Source organism: Triturus cristatus, chromosome 2_2 (assembly GCF_964204655.1).
Source record: "Triturus cristatus chromosome 2_2, aTriCri1.1, whole genome shotgun sequence".
Taxonomy (NCBI): Eukaryota; Metazoa; Chordata; class Amphibia; order Caudata; family Salamandridae; genus Triturus; species Triturus cristatus.
In genome coordinates, this window is record NC_140582.1 from 16022028 (window position 1) to 16043715 (window position 21688).

The following is a 21688-nucleotide window of genomic DNA, read 5'->3' on the forward strand; positions in this document are numbered from 1 at the left end:
GCGACGGGAGCTAAGTACCTCCAAAGGAGACTTGCCTTCTATCGACCGGCGCGTTCTCTGAGATCAGAACACCTGTTTTTGGCGTCCGTCCCGCGAGTAATGAGAGCGCGCTTGGGAGGTCGTTCCTTTGGACTACTGGCGCCACAGCTGTGGAACTCTCTGCCTCTTACACTGCGGGGAGCCACCAGCTTACTAGCTTTTAGAAAGGATCTCAAATCCTGGTTGTTTATTCAGTAGGTCCTGTTTTGTTCGTTGTGTTTCTTTCTGTCTGTGTCACTTTTTCTCTTTTAAAGTGCTATGTTACCATACTGTAGTCTACCTTAAATAAAAGCGCCGGGACACTCTTTTTGAGTAGCCGTGCGCTCTATAAATACCATTTTAACATAACATAACATAACATATGAACATCGTATTTTAATCAATTCAATACATAAAAGACAATTTTCTGGGCATCAAATGCGTGACCTTACGGTTGTGTGCACTCTATAGGAGTATAACTAGCTCCCAGACAACAGTTTGGCAAAGCCTGATGTGGGCTGAATGATATGTGGGACTGTACAGATAGCTATAATTCCTCAACTGCTTCTTACAGTATACAGACACAGCTCATACTGTAAAGCCTAAACATTTCTTAGCACATATACCGTGATCCGATTAGCAAATATATCACAGGTACCATGAAATGTATACATGCATAGATTTGTGCATGCAACACAAGTAGGATATTGGGCTTATCACACATTCCAATGGTGATGTTAATGCCACAAAGTACAATGCCTCAGAATCCAGGACATGATTGTCTTATATAGGGATCACACCATTTCACAAAAAATAATCTGATTTCACTCTGGGACACAGGTGCACATTGCAGCCTATGGGAATTAAAAGGATTAAGTTGAACAGAATAAAAAATTTATCAGAGATAGTTTCTTGTTCTCTGGTGAGTCATAGAGCCGGCCATACCGGGGAAGTACCTCTCCAACCAGGGCCTTCAGCTCCTCTGGAGAGAAGGGACGGGCCCTCTCACCTGCTTGGTCTTGCAACATTTCTCCCAGAGGTGGCAAACAGCAGCGAAAGTGGAGGAGGTATTTGTAGCAGCAGTGTCAGAAGGTAAGTGAGTTATTTCTCAAACCACGGCATACATGTATATCGCGTACGCGGTGATCAGCGTAGACGCACATAGCCATTCGACCTCAACCGTCACAATTACCAATGTTAGTCTTTGGCTGTGTCCGCCGTGAATGCACCCGCACGGTCGACTGATGTATGCCCTTTTGCAGCTGCTTCATCTCCCAGATTTCTGTTAGTACATGGCTCATCACACCTTGAGGGTCCTGATAGACTCCCAAGACATGGTAGATGGTGGCCTGGGTGTGAGTGGCCCCAGTGGGTTCCCTCAGCAGGCCACAGTTACCCTCCCACAAAGTTTACCCCCACAGGCCTATGCCCTCAGCCCAGGCTGCACCTTCCCACTGGTTCCTGGTTCCTCAGTGACTAGGTTGGTGATTGCCACCTCAGAATCCAGGACTGAGGGTACAAGATGTTACTGACTGTGCTAGGTACACAGGTTGGGGGGCAGGGGTTGGCATGTATTGTAACTGAGGTGGGAGGTATTGTTGTGGACACAGTGAGACGCACTGTTGTCATCTGCCCAGGCTGAACAGTTGTGCCAGGAAGGTCATCCAAGTCCACATGCCAAGCTCTAGCCAGGTGCTCTGCCAGACCTGTTGAGAAACAGAGAACATTCTTATTGGTAGAAGTGTGGTATCTACATTCACATTGTTTGTGTTATAGTAAGTAGAGACCCAGGAATAAACAAAATAGGTAGAGATAACTATTGTGATTTATTTTCGTGGTATTGAAATTGTATAGAAGACATTTGGGGACATTCAATGCATGTAGGAAAATTGAGTAGCTCATTAGATGTGCTGATATGTTGCATTTTGGAATAAGAATTGAACATAACATATACCAAACATTGAAGCCAACACAGTGTAGAAGTAACACGCGTATTTGACCATTTCAAGGCCTAGTTGTGTGAAATACAGGCGAACACACAACTTGGTTGTATATTTAGAATTAGTCATCACTTGAGCAGTACAGAGTGTATGAGTCACCTGCCACTTCTAATAAGCTCAGTTACCTTTTTTTTTTTTTTAATGGGAGGTTTTTATTGGATATAAGCAATGTGATACAAAGTATACATTTCTCAATTGTATATAATAGGGGCACACCCCCCCCTACCTCCATATACAAAAATAACAACATAACAATACAATAATAAGAAAACAGACCAGTCAATGGCAGCACTCTTCTAATGGTCCTTTACGTTGCATACATGTGTTATACTTCCCAAGATCTTATCACAGTAATGTAGTGTCCGGTTATTCGTATGCGACTGAGTGTACTCTAGGTAGAGTATGTTTACACCAAGTTCGTTTCGCTCTGAGTCGGGAGGTATTCCCGCAAGGGAGCCCATATGTCCTTGGGCCGAGAGGTCGCTGGCAGTTCCTCTGCGTATAGTTCCAGCTGTTCGCTGCAATAAACCATGTCCTTAAGCCACAGGTCAACTTTAGGGCTCCGCCTGCGGTCCCATGTGAATAGTACCCGCTGTTTGGCTACCAGTAGGGCTACTCTGACAAATCTACCCACCACAGCTTTCAATTGAGGAACATATCCGAGCAGACACACTAGTGGCGTGTACTGAATCACCTGGCCAGTCATAGTGTTTATAAGAGCAGTGACTTTTCCCCAGTATTGAAATACCAAAGGACAGTGCCATGCCAGGTGAAGAAAGTCCGCTTCATCCCACCTGCATCTTTTACAACAGGCCGTCTCCCTCAGCCCCATCCTATGTAACTTTTTGGGAGTATGGTACACTTGATGAATAAACTTTAGATGAATGATACGCAGGTTGCAATTTGGGGTCAGTCTACCCGTTAGCATACAGATCTGTTGCCATTCTGCATCAGTGATCAGGGGGGGCACTTCCGTATTCCAGCGCTCCAGACTGTTGTCAGGCCCACTACACGTTTCCCCCTGAACTTTTTTATACAGCTTAGTTACCAGCTTCTTCCGGGGCTATTAGAATCAGTTGCAGCGCTTGTAGTGTCTCCGGTTCAGCAGGAAAACTAGCGTAGTGGTCTTTCATTGCTCGCCGGAGTCTATAACAGGTGTACTGGAATAAAGGCGTGGGATTTTGTATGTAGTCTAAGTCGCTACCTGTGATGTACATGCCTCCTGGGTCCAGATCACTCATGAGTGTGATGCCTGCCTCTCCAAGAGTCATTATAGGGCCACGCTCGTGAGCTACTGATAGGGCAGCATGCCCTGCTATGGGTAATGCTGGGGCATAAAGTGGAAGTTTGTGTGTTTGTTTCCCAATCTCCTGCCACGCTGCAATAGTAACATCTATTGTGTTTATCTCAGATTTAGGCGTCTGTCTATTAGTGTGAGTGATGATGTTGCTCAAGGGTACCGGGTGCGCATCCCCCTCCTCCACAACCACATGCGGAATGAAAGCATGAGGCTTAAACCAATAGTATGCATTTTGAGCCTGCCCACATAAATAATAGACATAAAAATCCGGCGCATTAATCCCCCTTTTTCATATGACAGGGTTAATGTATGCCAGCTGATCCTCGGTTGTTTGTTGCCCCATACCAGCTTAAGCAGCTGAGTTTGAACTGTTTTAAAAAAATGTTTAGTCAATGGAAGAGGAATATTACAAAAGAGATATAAAAACTTCTAAAGAATGACCATCTTTATCAGTGCTATACGATCTGCCAGGGACAACGGCAAGCCAAACCAGCGGTCAATTTGCTGCTCTAACACCGAGTATGCCCAGCCATAGTTCTCTCTGACCACCACCGTAGGGTCCCGATGGATCCACACCCCTAAATACTTGACTGGTTCCTCAGACCACAGTAATGGGAATTCAATCTGGGGCGAGGCTGTGGCTAGTGTCAGGGGAATATTAACGGATTTTTCCCAATTTATCTGGAGCCCTGAGAAGAGGCCAAATTTGACATATTCACAAATGACCTGATAGAGATAGCACTGCGGCTCGCGAACATATAGAACCATGTCGTCCGCGTATAGTGAAATACCGATCGGTCTATTCTGAAAATTCAAAGCAACAGCCCTGTGGGCCTGTCTAATTTTACACGCCAATGGCTCCAGCACTATGGCGAAAAGCAGGGGCGAAAGGGGACAACCCTGCCTGGTGCCATGCTCTATGCAAAAAGGCTCCGATGTGAACCCACCCACCCTGACCTTCGCAGAGATGTCAGTGTATAGGATCTGTATCCCACGAATGAAAACGGGAGGAAATCCCATTCTATTTAGGATATGTAACGTATTTCCATTCTATAGAATCAAATGCTTTCGCAGCATCTAATAACACTGCGATGGCCGACAAATCAGGATTGAGCACATGGAACATAGCAAACATGGTGCGCAGATTAAGGAAAGTAGAGCGACCCGGTATAAACCCAGCTTGGTCCGGGAGCACGAGAAGCGGCATCAGGGGCTGCAGCTTGGTGGCCATAATTTTTGCCAATATTTTGGCATCTAAGTTTATCAGTGATAATGGGCGATATGAGTCACACCGCGAAGGAGATTTGTAAGCTCAGTTACCTTCATGCCTTACATATATTTGATATTTTAATAAATACAAGGGTATCCCTACTCACACTGAACAAGGGCATACAATATATTACAAACTCAATGGTTCTTGTGGACAATGTACGAATAAATGACACGATACTGCAAATAGCGAATTCAAACCGGAGACTAGGATGTCAAAAGGAGAAATTGTTATACATAAAACAATAAAGAGTCCAGTTCTTATTTTATACAAGTAATATCTGCATTGAGAAAGGGATAGTGCTCAGTGTCCCTTGTGAAAAAGAACCAAAAAAGAAAACGTGACACAATACAATATCTAATAGGGTTTTGTTGGACTTGGCCATTTTTACAGGGTCATCCCTGAACTTTTTGCCTTCCTCCTGGTACTTTTTCTGACCTGGTGTTGATGGTTTTAGGACTCTGGGCACTTTATCTCTGCTGTCCAGTGTAAAGTGCATGTGCTCTCTGTGGTAAACATGGTAAGATTGGTCTACACCGGTTTGGCGTATTTAATTTACCTATCAGTCCCTTGTAAAGTGGTATCTCAGATACCCAGGGCCAGTAAATTAAATGCTACTGGTGGGCTTGCAGCGCTGCTTGCGCCACCCACCAAAGTAGCCTTTCAAACCTGTCTCAGGCCTCTGCCATTGCAGGGTCTACGCGCACAGTTTACTGCCGCTGTGACGTGGCACATAAAATGGGTGCCACATCTGTGACATCCCTTTTACTACATATCCGTCACCCCTAAGGTAGGGCCTAGCTAGCCCTATGGGCAGGGTGCGCTGTAGGTAAAAGGTAGGACATGTGCCTTAACTGTGTGGCATGTCCTGGTAGTGACAAACAGCAATTTTTGTTTCTCGTTACTGTAAGGCTGCCTTCTCATAGGAATGCATTGGGGATTCCCTGATAAGTGTTTCGATGCTTGTCCACCTCCTCAAGGAATTTCGAGGAGTAGCTGGCCTCCAGGTAAATGTGACCAAGTCTGTGGGTCGGGTTCTTGTGGACAAGGGGGCATTTATGTACACCCTCAAAACTACTACACCCTTCCGCTGGTCTACAGACTTTGTCTGCTACCTGGGCTTTCAACTCATACCCAGCCTCCAAGTGCGCACACGACTTAACTTTGGCTGGCTCTCCTGTGAGACCAGGCCCAACCTGACCTCATGGAGACACCACTTTCTCTCCTGGGTATGACAAATCTCTGCACTTTAAAGGACCCTGCTTCTGCTGATCCGTTATCTTTTCCAGGCCATGCCACTCTATATATTCTAAATCCCGAAAGACGGCATCGCTTGCTTGCAGACACTTTGCATGCAATACATCTGGGCGGGTCGCCGATCCCGCTTGGCAGCAAAGACCGGTATGAAACGCCCTGGGGCCAGTGAACTGAGGCCACAACCCGCACCTTATTACTACCAAGCCTTGCAGCGTCAGTATGTAATTGAATAACTTAGGGGGGAATCTGACAAGCAATTGTGTTGCATTGACCAGTACCTGGAGACTCGTTCCCTGGGTGAGATCCTGTGGGTTCCGAGGGGCATGAGGGGAAGATTATTGTATGTTTCTCCTGTCACATGCTCTACACTTGCTGTGGGACTCGATTGCACTCTGGAGGGGTCTCACTTCCTTCCCGTCCCTGCTTATACTCATAGTGGGTAATACAGACTTTACTGATGGCATGGAAACAAAAGAATACCAGACATGGAGGTACAAGGGCTGTTTCCCCCTTCAAGACTTGTATACCAGGGATACCCCAAGGTCCTTTTAGGACCTCCAGAATGACTACGGTATTGCAGAGTCTGAGCAATTCCATTGCCTGCAGATTTGCCACTGGAGACGCCACCAGGGCCTTAACACCATTTGAAAACTTCTACAGCGCCTCTCCACAACACAACACCTAATCCCATGGATAGACTCTATCCTCAACACATCATCACTCCCCAGGCGCAGATCATCCTACAAGGAGCAGTAGGAAAAAGATCTGAACATCAACATTGACCCTAAACACTGGGATATAATCTCTACAAGCAACACCAACTTAACCCGCCACACTTGAGGCAGAGAGATCATATACAAATGACTGTATCGCTGGCACCCGACACCAGCTAGGCTCCATTCGAAGAACTATATCCAACAAAGTATGCAGTTCCTTATTAAGAGGAGATTTAGAAAGATTAGTTGGTATAACTCTGTATATCCAAAGGTGGGAGCCAGAGTCTCCTCTTTTTGGAAGTAGGGGCCTCACACACCCAGTTGGGTGTCAAACTTCATTATAGGGCTTGCTCCTCGTTGGGCCGGCAAAGCAATGCCAGACGGGCACCTTAAAAGGGGTTCTTTATCGGAGATCTTTTTGTTCCCCAGCCATCAATGTGAAGTACAAGTGTGAGGCCTTAGAGTGTAGATGAGTGGAAGGGTTTGTGAGTAGTGTGAAGAAATATTAAAAAAGAAAGATAGGTGGTACTCAAACAATTTTTAATCTGTAAATCCACCTGTCAGATTAAAAACAGACTTAGCCTACCACCGACGTTATGTTCCGGTGGTTGGTAATGTGTAGAAGTCAACATGATTCTTTCTTGGTTAGTCACGGAAGTGACCTATTAGCAATTCATCAGGAAAAATCTAAATTCTATCTACACAGTGCTTTGCATCCTGGTTAGTATGAGGGGTACACCAAACACTATGTTAACCTAAATGTGACGTATCTGTTGTTGCACCGACCTGGGGAGATAAATGATGTCAAATATTAATACCATTTAAAGTAGCATGCGGTAGAAGTCTTACCAAGATTTTAGTAGCAGAGTGCATAATGGACGCAGTAAAAAGATTGGTAAGAGTGACGAGTAAGTGACCCATCTAAAGGCATAAGCAGACGAGGCGACTCGACAAACACCATGGTTAAAAACGATTCAAGACTCACCCAGATTGGGTGTGTAACAAACTACATCAAATGCTTGCAGAGGGAACGCTAAATTATAGGATCCTAATGTTGGACAAAAGGAAAAATAAACAAAAACAAAAATAATCCCAGTTAGGAATGGTAAATAGATACTGATAAAGAGAAGGAGAAACAAAAACTAGTCTGTCAATATCACCGTGGCGTAGAGCCCGCTCATCTGCTGACGGTTAGTTGCCCAAGAGTTACTCACGGTTCCGTAGTGGCTCACTTGCCTGGGTGTGTGAGGGCCCTAGTTCCTACCTTTGGAATATAGAGTTATACCTACCAATCTTTCTAAATATCCTCTCACTTAGGAACTGCATACTTTGTTGGATATAATTGATATGTTCTAGGGGGCAGTATACTGGACCTTTAAGCGCCCCCAGTCCCCCTTCTATTCTGTTTATAAATCAAACAATCAACGCCATTCGTCGTGATACCTACTGGTAGGGGCGTGGGGAAAGGCTTTCTCCTACATATAATGTGGTTGTGCCTTGCCTAGAGGACTTCTGGGACAAAATCTTTCTCACGGTCTCACATTCAGTGCTATCCCTGCAACAAATTCCCAGAGCTGGCCCTCTTTGGCAGCACGTCAGAGGGTTTCTCTACACACTCAACTCCACCTCTGGCAAGTGCATCTTCCACCTTCTGCTGGCAGCCAAGCACACTATTCTTTCCCTGTGAGGCAAAGCTACTCCCCCAAGCTATGAACAATGACTCCATAAAATGTGGCGCCTTCTGGGGCATGAGAAGTTAGATTACGACTTAGTTGACTGCTGTCCTCTCTTCCTCAAACTGTGCAACCCTGTTATTTCCTACCTTAGCAAGGACTCAGGGGTGTGACGTGCCCTCAAACGTTACGCACCCTGGGCCTGGCCGAACTCTCTTATAGTCCCACATCCCATGCTCCCATATGCATGATTTCAGAACTACTAAAGAGTAAACAAAGTACAGAAGGTTTAACATACAGTCAAAGCATTGCAGAACTAGATGAACTGACAGAGTTAATAGGGAGTGGTACATTCACTGCAGAACAAGGAGAAGAATCAGGGAGGAACTCTGTATGCTGACAAGATAGATTATTCTGTTGAAAAAAAGAGGTAACGATATTAACCACAACCAGATTAGGAAGGTTTCTATGCTCCAGTTCAACATGAACCCCTCAACCCCCAACCACCACCCCTCTCCTTGCTTCACTGCGCTGCCAAGCTACTCCTCTGATTTATTTTCACTCCCTCCCTCTCAGTTAGAAAAACTGTGCCCTGAACAGAGTATGCATCTTCAGGATGGCATGGGGGAGTGAGGAGTGATACCAGTACTCCCCTCAACTCCCATAAATTCCCTTAGGAATTGGGCTTCTGGGAACAGCGACTTTTAGTGGTAGCATTGAAAGCACAAGTCACGCAGTGACTGGCCAATAAGCACAGGTGGATAGGGGTCTTAAGGATGCTGAGTAAATGGGGACAAAATTTGGATCATATTTATTCAAAATTACACAGCGCAGCAAGTCACCTTGCTGTGCTGAGTGATCGAGAAAGGACAGGAATGCGCCATAGCTAGCATTCCTGTCTTTTCCCTGCACTGGCACACAATGTAGGTCTACTGCCAATGCACGTACCCTTGCACCATAGTGCAAGGGTGCCTGTGTTTTAAGTAGGATTATTTTTGTGCAGGAAGGAAGGCCTACCCTGTGTCATTTATCAGCCCAGAGGAGCTCCACCCAGCAGGAGTTCAGTTCCGGAATATATCACGCTGTATCTCATATATCGCCCCTGGAGGACGTACAAACATCTACGCACAACCACCATCTTAGTCAGTGCAACCTTGCAGCTTAAGAGTGTTCCAAAAAGCGATGGAAGAAGGTAGAACCCAAAGGGACCCCCCCACACAAATGTAAGTGAAAGGTTCACTGTTCCCCATGCGCAATCTGTATGCCCAGGTACTTAACCTGGTTTCATCCTTCAAGGTAATCCCACCAGGGGAGCTGATCCACCAGGACCACTTATAGAATTCCCAACGGGAACAGAGTCGACTTCGCCCCATTAATCCGCAAACCTCAATGCTCCCAAAATTCACACATTATGTTGAGTAGTATTGGGGCTGAAGTGTTTAAGTAAGAAGGAACTGTCCCACTCAGAATCCAATTAAGAGCAATTCAAGATATATAGATAATTATTCGCGCTAATTTTGGCCTACTTTGTGTCTTAATATCAGGTCACACAGATTATAAGGTATTTCTTATTTTGCCTGATTTTCGCTTACTCAAATTTCTTGTAATTGGATTTACATCATCTATATATCTGGAATTGCTCTTAATTGGATTCGGAGTGGGACAGTTCCTTCTTACTTAAACACTTCCTTTTTCTTGTCATTGGTCTTGGTGTAATGGCACATCTGGGCTAGTATCTTATCACTTATTGTATATTTCTTTAATTCACACTATTCCTTTTCACGCTATGGTGGTACTTTATAGAGTTTTCTAAATATCTCTATTCCTCCTTTTCTTCACTGGTTTGTCTTAATGAACAAACTGATTAACTCACACTATTCATATCTTCTGAGAAAAGAACATCACTGCATTTATTTCTTCTCTTTCTGTAAGGCTACTAATGATATTATTCTTTAACTGAATAGGTTTTCTTTTCTGATAAAAAAGCATACTGAAATGCTAAATGATTTTTTTGTTTTTTGCTCCTTTGTCTTTCCCAAATTCTGTTCACAGCCTTGATAAAGTTACTCATAGTAACGAAACACGTGTCAGCTGTCTTGGGAGAAAAAACAACTTCAATATCGGAATTTCTGCATCTGATTATGATTTTGCCTCAGCAGGAACAGAAAAAATACATATTGTATATTGGAACCTGAAATGTTTTGTCTGAAATTGGTTCAAAATCATATACCTTGTGTTTTTAAGTATACTACACAAAACTCTCATTGACTATATGAGATTACATTTTGCTAAAAATAACTGTTGTTTGATGTTCTTTTTTCTGATGAATATCTAAAGATACTTTTTGGTCCTATTTTTATGAGATAACAATATCAATCACTTTTATAGTGCTCCTAATATCAACTGATAAATTGCTCAAAGTAAAAGCTGAAATATTTGCACTACTGTCATTATAACTTTAGAGTGCCGGGGTATACTCATATGTTAACACATGTCAGGACAGACTTTCCCTTTGGAAAAATTCTGTCTATTTTTACATCTCTGGTAGTGGGATGTTTCTTTACCCTGAGGGGCACCACAAACTAGTATAGTATTGTACGTTGTTAAATTACAGATTTTGATGTGCGACTGTTAAAACCATCACTACCATTCCAGAGTTGTGTAAAGTCAACCAACTTTATTTCAGTTCAACGAACTATAAAAGTGCACAGTACAAAAGCATTATAAATACATAGAAACATGATAGATACAAACCAAAGATCATAACAGTGTAAGTATAAAAAACAATTATAGTCATAAAACATCGATTGTCAAAATGCTACCACACTACTAAGACAAAAACCGAAGTGACAAAAACCTAAGAAAAAAGTCCTTGGAAGTGGGCTCATTAAGGGTAGGCTATGTCACCGGTATGATCTATATTATTTTAGTATGGACAGCTCTAAAATACTCACTGCAATAGGTGGGGTAAAAATGCACACTGCAATGATTGAAATAATAGAATTTTCAAGCAATAAAACATAATTGGATGTCATTATACTGATACATTTCTCCCAGCTGTTCTTGACCTAATATAATCATAAAAGACTTATATTCTATTTTGTAATAAAATCCTACAAGTACATAAGAGAATCTATCAATATAAAAAAAAGTACATGACTAGATTATACGGCATACATTTTCACTGGTAGTGTACCCTATTGTACCACTTTATAAACACCCATGTTATGTTATGTTATAGAAGCTTATAAAGCGCACTTATACCCATGGGTGTCCTGTTGCTGCACACTGACTCACTGGAAACAAGGGGTGCCTATACCGTGAATAACCAAGTCTTCAACCTCTTTCTGAAAGAAAGGAGCTCCGAGGCATTCCTTAGATGCGCCGCACACTGTTCCAGGGTTTTGCCGCACCATAGGAAAAGCTTTTGCCTCCTCAACTGGCATTTTCTATTCAGGAGACGGCTACTAGTCTTCCACTGGTGGAGCGCAACGCTCTAGCCGGAACATACCATTCAAAGCAGCTGGTCAGAAATTCCGGGCCATTGCCCATCAGTGCCTTAAAAACCCTGCACAGTGCTTTGAATTGTGCTCGTCTTGTAACTGGCAGCCAGTGCAATTGCCGGAGTCCATCTCGAGCAGAGGCAAACCTAGGTATGCCAGTTAGCAGTCTAACCGCAGCATTTTGTACTATCTGTAGTCTGTACAGATGTTGTTTTTTCAGGTTCAGGTACAGAATATTACAGTAATCAAGGCGCGATAAAATGAGGGCTGAGACTGCTGTCCTGAAACCATCTACTGGAAGCAAAAATTAAATTTTTTTCAGTATCCTAAGGAGATAGAAAAAGGTAGATACCACTCCGCTGACCTGGTCCCCAAAATCAAGTTTATGATCAAAGATCACACCCAAGTTTTTGGCTTTGCCTGAGGGAACTGGTAGATTTCCCATTACCTCAGGCCACATGTCAGGAGTCCAGATATTGGGATTGTTCCCAAATATAATGACCTCGGTCAAGCCTGCATTCAATTTGAGGCAATTAGAGGCCATCCAACCAGAGATCTCTTTCAGACAATCATGACATCTCAAGGCCATAATATCTTTGGTCCCTCGTTGTATGGACAACACAATTTGTGTGTCGTCTGCATAGGATGTTAGTTGCAGCACAAAAGATCTTATCAATGCCTCCAACGGGCTGACATAAACGTTAAAAAGCGTGGGGCTCAAGAAAGACCCCTGCAGCACCCCGCATAGGAGAGCAAAAGGCTTGGATTTGTCCCGCCCCAGCTCAACTGTTTGTATTCTGTCCACAAGGAACGATTTCAGGAGGTGCCAAGCCCTGCCTTCCACCCCCACCTTTGACAAACGGTTCATCGGCACATGGTGATGGACCGTATCGAAGGCCGCCGACAGATCCAGTAGGACCAGGACCGCCACCCCTCCCTGATCCACTGCAGCTCTGACCTCCTCCATGGCCTTGATCAGAGACAGCTCAGTGCTATGATCTGCACGAAACCCAAACTGCGTGGGGTCGAGTGCTTTAGTGCTTTGCAAGAGAGAGCTGAGCTGCCTATTGATGGCTTTCTCCAGCAGCTTGGCCGGCAGCGGGAGTCGAGATATGGGTCTGTAGTTATTGGGATCGTTTTTATCCAAATTTGGTTTTTTTATTAGCGGGAGTATTGAGGCAGATTTCCACATCCTGGGGTATTCGCCTACATCTATGATGGTATTAAACAAGGGCGTAAGGGTAGAAGCCGCGACCTCAGGAATATTTTTAAGTACCGCAGCTGGGCACGGGTCCTTGGGAGAACCAGACCGCGATGCCAGCAGAAGGCTAGTGACCTCTGAGATCTGAAGTGAATTAAAACCCTCTAATCTATCAGACGCCGACATCACCCCCGAAACAAGGCTAGCTGCCACATCGCCCATCTCCCCTTGAACCTTAGAAAATGAAGAGAAGATAGCTTCCACCTTGTTCTGGAAAAAAGAGGCAAGCGATTCACAGCGTGCGGGGCTACTGTGTGAAATGGGTTTGGTAGGCTTCATCAGATTAGAGATGGTCCTAAACAGTTCTTTGGAGGATGAGTTGGCCTCCTTTATCTGCTCCGCTTTCTTAGTCTCTAGGAGTAATTTCTAGTAGCTGCTAAGGCTTTCTTTATATTTTTCTCTATTTTTGATGCTATACCCTTTCCTCCAAGCCCTCTTAAGCCTCTTGCACTCTGTTTTATGCTCTTGCAAGTTCGCTGAGAACCAAGGTGCTGAGGGCTGGGCTCTCCTGGGGGTGAGTAGCTTAGTTGGTGCAAATTTGTCACAGGCGCTCTTGATCCACCTAGAGTACATTTCCGCAGCTGTGTCTACATTTGCTGGAAGACTTGGCGTATTTAAGGACAGAAAATTCCCCATCTCAGTGCTGTCTATGTTTTTCCAGGCCCGGATTGAGATACTCTCCCTGGGCTTGTGATTAGACTGGTTAAGAGGGGTTTGACGGAGTGTAAAGATAATAGCCGCATGGTCCGACCGCGGGAGCAGCAGAATTTCAGATATGGCCATGCCGTTATTATTAGAAAAAATGCCATCCAGGGTGTGCCCTGCAGCATGTGAAGGGCCAACTACACGTTGTTCTAAACCCCCTCCGGACATAATTTCCATTAGTCTCCTATTGTCTAGGTCCCCATAAGAAACATTGATACGGTATAACATAATAACTGTGAATTTAAAAGAAAGTTGTAGAAACAAAAAAACTGACCTAACCTGATTAATAGAATCAATAAAAAAAAGAGGTTTTAAAAATTTGTGATGGAGCTGTGCAAACAGAGAACATATCATCACAATGTGCAAAGTATCACATTTAAAAGACAAATTACAGGAACAATATGGAGGATATGTGTACTTATACCGTGTTTCCTCCGGATACATCACTGATGAAACAGGCCCAGCCTAAAAAAAGTTAAAAGACGGTCCAGGGGAATAGGCATCTCAGACCCGATTGGGCTCCTGGTGAGGGCCAAAACATGTTGGCAGTAAAGTGAGGATATAATAGAATAATTGCTTTTCAATAGAACCCTCACTATTCTGGGTTTTAACTCATACCCCAGGTACCCACTGAATAAAATAATAATTACGGTATACCTGGAGGTATTTTTAACAAAGCAACTATCTGGGTCGCTGCATATCCAGTTTTGCTTTATCTAAGAACTCTCATTACCAACTATGGTTGAGTCTGCCCTGGTAGTATCATCTGACCAGGGCGTGGATAGGCGCCAGTGATGAAGCATGTCACAATAAGTGAGTGAGGCGTCTACTGCAAAGTCGTTGGATACCCTGTGAGAAGTTGGCCTGGTATATGCTGTTCACTAGTTAAAGTGGACACCTTGTACCAGTACAATTCGACTCTTATGGTAGTAGGTTTAAGACAACATTTAGAGAAAGCTATCCTAGTGGTAGCTGTGGAGAGCAGGCTTCAGGCTAAGTCTTTAGAGGAATGTAAAGCAGATTGTTTTACCTTATATTCTCTTGAATTACCAAATGAGAGGACACCACACAGGTATTTATATAAAATATATATGTATTTATTACTAAACAACTCTCTACTAATCTCTTTATGAGATTAGAAGTCAGGAACATATGCACAAATCAACGTTTCACAATGGATTAAGCACAAATATGGCTGGGGCCCTAGGGAGGTACCAGACCATATACTAAAAAAGAGACTTAGAGATAACGACTTGCAAAGGGACAAGGCCTAGGGCCTTCAGAAGCGTTGGGGCCTCACGAAACCACCCAAGGCAGGTAAGTAAAGGACCCACGGGGGACGCATGCAGTGTGTTAACCCAGCCGCGAATCCCTGTTGACTTCAATGGTGCAAGTCGCGGTTGGAAATTAAGAGTTTAAGGATACTTCGGGAGAGTCTACAAGCAAGTCACTTACAGGGTAAGTAGTTCTAGAGCCAACACCCACAGGAGCACCATAGTGCTGGAGTTACATCACCCAGGGAAGCCGGGTGCATAGGCGTCTTTTGGTGTTGGTTCGCTGCGTCGTTTTCAATGGGAGCCCATGAAGACTTGCTGCTTGTGAAGACAGAAGAAGTGTCCGGTGGAATCCAAACCTGGATTCAGAAGAAGGAAGACCTGAAAGCAGAGGGGACAATGTTCAAAGTCACTTGGCAGTGACCCAGGGCCAGGAAGCTGGATGCCCACAGTCGTTGGGTGATTTTAGGTAGTTCACTGGTGTCTTGACTCTTCAGCCACGAGGTCCAGGAGGCATCGACGATGACCAGGAGCTGGATTCAGCGTGTCCCACGAAGTCTGCAGCTTACTGCGGTGTCGGTGACCAGATTGGAGCCAACAATCCTTGGCAGCAAGTCTCGTAAAAAGGATAAAAAGTCAGCGGTGCAGACCAGCAAGGTCTGAGGGGCTCACCCAGCGAGGGTAAGCCAGGGCAGGCCTGGAGCAACTAGGGGAGCCCTTTGAAATTGTAGGAAAGTCTTCAAGGGACCCACAATCCAACCGGCAAGGGATCGCGAAGGCGCCTCAGGAGGATCCACTCAACAGGGGCCCACGGTCACTCGGGATGGGGTGGGCCTCTGATCTTCGGAGGGATTCCTGCTAGAGGCTTGGACCACACGTGGCCCAAAACACAGGTTCGTAGAACGTCGTGAAGGGGTTGCACTTGAAAATAATGCACGGTACCCAGGGATTGCGGTTCCTCGTCACTTGTGGGGTCCACTTGCCTCAGCGTCACTGGGGACTCACGATAGCCTTCGAGAAGTCAGGAAATCCTCTTCCTGGGCTGCAGGGACTTCGGGCTCCGGCGGGAGCGATGGAGTTTGTGACCGTTGATTGCAGTTTTGGGTGCCTGCCAAGCAGGGGAGTCACTCTTTGACTCCAAGGGAGATTCTTCCGTCTTCCAGAGGTAGTGGAACGTCGAAGGTCCGGGATTCGTCTTCAGAGCGTCGTCCAGGGGTATCTAGTTTCCAATGGCAAGGGTTCCCTAACTTATACTAGAAGGAAGGGAGGGACTAGCTCTATGACCCCACCTATGGGAGGGTCAGGGGAGTGGGTGGCTACACCCACTTCCCTTTGTCCAGTTTCGTGCTAGAGCAGGGGCAGGTAGCCCCTGAGCCGGTTTGAACTGGTGTATGCACAGAGGAGCCTACTGCTCCCCCAGTTCAGGACTTCAAAGCACTCTAGGATTGCACCCACCCAGCCCCAATACACTAAACCCTGTCTGGGAGGTAGTCACACCTCCCTGTGACAGGATGCCTATTGTTGGGCCTCCTCTGCGAGTTTCGGTCATCAGCAGGAGGGCAGCCCAGTGTCTGGGACTGGTGGCATCCATTTTGTGATGCCAGGGCTCTTCGGGATTCTACTGTGTTTCCACAGTAGTTACATGTCTATCCCTCTAGAACGGTGGGTCATACTCCACACCAGTTACTGGTGTGGGGGTATGATTCCAAAGCGTTTGACACCAAACACAACATGTTTTGATGCAGCCATTCCTAAGTTAGCATTTACCACAAGGTTATAATGCACTTAAGAGTATATGGTTTGACCGCATTCACAAACAGCCCCAGAGAATGGACTCTGAGAGCTGCAGAGGGGCCCTGCTCAGGCAGAGGCACCCCCTCACATGGAAACCAAGCACCCTGCCCTCAGGATTGATAGGGCCTGCCTTAGGGGTGACTGATAGGTTTAAATGTGTGTGCAGGAGAGATATAGTGAACCTATATCTCAGTGAGGAGTGCTAGCACCACCTCACCCAGGCTGCAGTAGCAGGCCTGTGATGTCAGATTTAGTCTGCTTCCCAGGGGTGGCATAATACATGCTTCAGCCCCTGGTAGGCCTGTGAAGCACCTATGCCCTTTGTGCCTAAGGTGCCATATACTAGGGACTCATAAGGCACCACAGTATCCAATCACTAGTGCACCTAATATGCACTCCATGTTGTTTAGAGAGAACAGAGAGGCTGGGGCCCTGATTAGCAGGGTCCCAGCCAGACTATAGCCAGAAACCAGTGTAAACATCAGAAAAAAAGTGGGGGCAACATAAGAGGCAGATCTACTCTCCTACATACCCCATCAGAAGAAAATAATTAAGCAGAGAGTACACCTGACATCCTATTACAAAGAGGGAACTGGATATAGTTCCAAGAAACTCGTTTAATCAGTTGCCTATGTGATTTAAATTATATACGTTAACACACAAGATCCTGGTAAAGTTCCTAAAAGAGAGAACACCTAGAATATGCGGAGAGGAGCTCTTAATCTCTTCAATTTTGTGACATAAAGCTATTTCAATGAAAGTGGCAAGACCCCCCACTAGGTCTTCCACAAATAGACGGGATAGCATTATTTGTGAAATAAACATATCTGTCCATGTGCAGTCCTCCCTCTGTTTCCCATGTCTCCTGAAATGTGAAAATTTCATACAGGGTAAGTGATCTAATCCATTCTATTCCACTCGGCTATGTTCCATGACATAACCCTAAGCAGCTTCCCCTTGACTTGTTTCTTGCCTAGTCAGTCTTGTTAATCTAGACCCTTTAGGAGCTCATAGTGATTAGACATCGGGACATTCCAGACTATGTTTGAACCGTTATCCCGTCCAACTAATCTGAGGGTCTCCACTACGGAGACTCCCTGGTGGACCATCCCCGGGGCATAAGTTTGTAAAAGTAACCCAGGGGTAAGGCAATAATATCACAGGGGAGTGTGGTCCAGAACCAAGATACCTTAGCATAGGTTCAGCCGTAAAATTATTACAGAGGTGAGGTTAATTATAATACAATCCCCCCTTATGGTCTTTAGGGCTTTCCCTCTCCATCTTTCACTATACACCATGATTATTTCCTCAAAGAGCTTTGCACTCAATTCTGAGGTAACCCGCCCTGCAAGCCAATGTACCACCCTGTTTCTTAGTTTCTGGAAATCTTCCTAAGCACAATGCTCCTCTCAAGAGAAATTAGCCAGAACAAAGATGTAGGGTGTGCAGGCTGGTGGGAGATGTAAAATATTGAAGGAGGTGGAACGGATGTAAAATATTGAAGGAGGCGGAACGGATCGGAGTCTGTATCCCCCCCTCCGCAACCATCTATTCACTTTTTGTGAAGTCTACCCCTTTTGCTGGTCTAGACCTCTCACAATGATTTCTACTGACAGCTTTCTCTACGTATGGGCCCTGAAAAATCCTTAGGTTTATCTGTAGTTTGAATACTTTCTTCTGTTATGGAATCTCTAACACCAGTGATTCTAGAGGCGGGAGCCAAACTATATAAGGAACTTTGTCTGCAAGCAGCTAACATCTGTGGTATTAGCTTGGGCGCCTGACTAGTAACAGTTGGAGTTATCGGGATATTAGAGGTTCTGCTCAGAAGTATTTCGACTTGATGTCTGAGTCAGCCTACAGTCCCCACCAAAGAACCCACCTTCTCTTCTCATTGGTATCAAATCTAGATGTGAGTTTTACCAAAGCTGTTAAAATTATAGAAAGCATAGGATTGGCTGTATTCTGACCTGGGTTCCTACTTATCACAGCTTGCTGCTCCCATTTCGTTTTTTTAACATTACCTAAGGTAGTTGGGCTAGGAGGTAGAGAACGTCCTATTTGGCTGCTACCTTTTACTTTCAAACAGCCCCTACGTTTATTTCCCCAGATAACCTCCTTGACAATTCACCTCAGCTTCCACTCCTGAACGAGTAGATGCCCCAACTGCTGTCATTGAGTCCAGGTCCTGTCTGGAGTCCATTAGCTGCTCCTCAATGGAGAGTATATCATTGGTTAGGACAGGGCTTTAAGTGGGCCGGGTCTCACCGGTGCTGAGCACCGGCAGTTTTTTAAAGTGGGCCTCGAAACGGGTCTCTATCGAACTCTGTTTTGTGCCCTGGGCTGGCACAGGGAGGGGGTCCCTTTTTTCTGGACTGCAGTGACAGCAGGCACATCGGTGTGCGCATTCTCACACTGCTCACTTCTCACTAGTGGAGAAGTTACGTCATGACATAATGCCAGGTGAGCCTTGTAGGGGAAGAGAAATCCTTTAGAGCAGGGGTCTCCAACCTTTTCTGTAGTGAGAGCTACTTATGCTCAAGTAAAGTCTTCCCGAGCTACTAGAAAATGTTATACCTGTAAACAGTGACTACACTATGACCACCCAAAGCAATATTTTCAGTAGTTACCACCCAAGTATACCAAGTGCAGTTATCAGCAGAAATGCTGGGAAAAAGTTCTTCAATATTAAATGCCTCCCCTTGACTTATGAAGTAACATTCAAATCTTGACATGCCCAGTGGCACAAAGGACATAAGCACAGAAGTACGTCTCCCCAGCTCAGCTTGAATTATCATTCACCAGTTTCGGAAAATGCTAATTTTTCTATCTAATACTACTTTTCACAGTGGGCAAACAAACTCAATTTTCCAGAAGAAACCCAATTTTTGAAAACTGAAACTGCCTTTAAAATATCAATTTTCAGTTTTTGAGAAATGCACAGTCTCAAAACATCAGCTTGTCATTATCATGTACTCCCATGTGAAAATGCCTCATATGGACAGACTACTTTGAATTCCAAGGTATTAGTCATATGCCATGAATTCTCACCATTGGTATAGGAAACAATGGTCCTAGACTTCTTTAAAGCTACATTTCAGTTATGAAAAACATTCATTAGTCAAAGGGCATCCGGTACATATAGAATTAGCATTGTATCATTAATGTACCACCATATTCTTTACAATGCAAACAAATATATCTTCAAAAGACACAAAGGCTTAAAATATCCCTCCAATAGTGACTGTTTATTAGTTAGTTACTTTTATAACAGATCACCATATTCAATGCTCCAAATAGAGAAAGAGGTTTCTCCAAGGGGAGTGCGAAAAGGAAAGTGCTCGTGAGGTAGGGCAGATATAAAGGAGAGGAATCCAAAAGGCAAATTCAATTACCAATCAAGTACACATTCTGGTATCCTTAGTAAAACTGGTCGTGGTTCATAGTGGCACCAGTTTTACAGATAGGCCTGTCCCTTATGGAATTACAAATATTCATTAGATGATTTTCTGATGATGCACAGAGAACATTCATCTGTGAAAAGGCAGGGCTGGGATGATATTAGGTACAGGCCCACTGGGGGAGAGTGTCGACGTTTCGACCCTGGTGCAATGAGGGTAATTTATATCCTCTGCAGGCGGGTCTTCCGCAGGACGGGGGGAGGGGAGGCAACCTAGGGTGAGGTACAGTCAGGATACAGCCCCTGAGAAAGACCCGCCTGCGGAGGATATAAATTACCCTCATTGCACCAGGGTTGAAACTTCGACTTAGTCCCCCCACTTCTTTTTTTAGGACTTGTGCCCTGCTCATCACTATCAAGACTCCTCGATAAGCGATGGGGGAAGCAACTCAGATAGCCTCGCTCACAAAACCAGGTAAGTTATTTCACTTGTCACAGGTGCCAAGTGAATCTGTCATGTTTGACATCATTAGCCAGTTCTCAACATAGCTTTTTAGCCAACAACATTTTGCACATGGGCATTTAAACAGACATTTGAAAAGTGAAACTACGAGTCCCAAAATGCAACATGATGTAGGTTAAAAGTTCAGTATTTAGAATAATGTGTCAACTCATGATAAATGACTGTTTGGAAACCAAAATTTAACAAAATGGCAACTTTTGAAAATAAAAGGGTCAGGACCTCTAAATATGCATAGGAGTCACCATAATTTAGGAGAGTGGTGGAGAGAGACAAAGGAGAACATTGGTGTCAGAGGAAGAAAGGACAAATGGAAGAGGGTGAGGAGAGGCATGACATGAGGAAGGGGTGAGAGGCTGGGCGAAAGAAAGGGAGGAGGTGTAAAAGTTAGTGGGAAGGAGATAAACTACAAGTAAGAGTTAGAAGAGAGGGAGTAGAAACAACTGTAGGAGTGAGGACAGAGACAATGAGAGAGATAAAGGTAGAATGGAGGGAGGTGAGAGGACAAAAACAGACAAAAGAGAAAGGAAGATTAGGAAATGGGTAGACAAATGAAGGGGGTGGGAGACAGAAAGGCAGGAGGAGGTCAAGAGGAGAAAAGAATAAGACCATGAGCATGAGGGGGAGGGAGAATCAAAAAGAAGAATGAAAGGAGTGAGTGGCAAGGATGGGGGGTCTATAAGACCCACCAGTACCAAAAATGATTATGTCCATCCACTGTCGATTTAGTATAAACACTTTCTTTATTCTTCGAGTTCAGTAAAAGGACAGCCAAACAGCCAACACATTTCGTCCAACTGGTGTGGACTTTATCAGGGCTGCGAAATACATGAAACATTTAGTGTATAATACAACAGAAAAAATAATGAATAGCCACAGATGGACATTGACACGTGACAACACACAAAAATGTATCAAAGAACAACCTGAACTAGTCAAGTAAAAGAACCTAACCTAGGGGAATGGGAGGTGTCAGAAAACAAATTGATTCTGAAAT

General features: G+C 44.6%; 2 protein-coding genes across 7 annotated transcripts in view; one reads left to right on the forward strand and one right to left on the reverse strand.

Moving 5' to 3' along the window:
• Positions 1–21688, forward strand: part of LOC146861755 (metalloprotease TIKI1-like) — a 1236995-nt gene that overhangs the window by 549565 nt on the left and 665742 nt on the right. The window lies entirely within an intron of this gene.
• Positions 1–21688, reverse strand: part of LOC146861757 (uncharacterized) — a 111266-nt gene that overhangs the window by 16502 nt on the left and 73076 nt on the right. Inside the window, exon 2 of one of the 6 annotated variants that reach the window (XM_085640937.1) lies at positions 1639–1724. The exons of the other annotated variants lie outside the window; for them this stretch is intronic. The gene's annotated coding sequence lies outside the window, so the exon portion shown is untranslated. The remainder of the gene's footprint in view (positions 1–1638; positions 1725–21688) is intronic. 6 annotated transcript variants of the gene reach the window in all.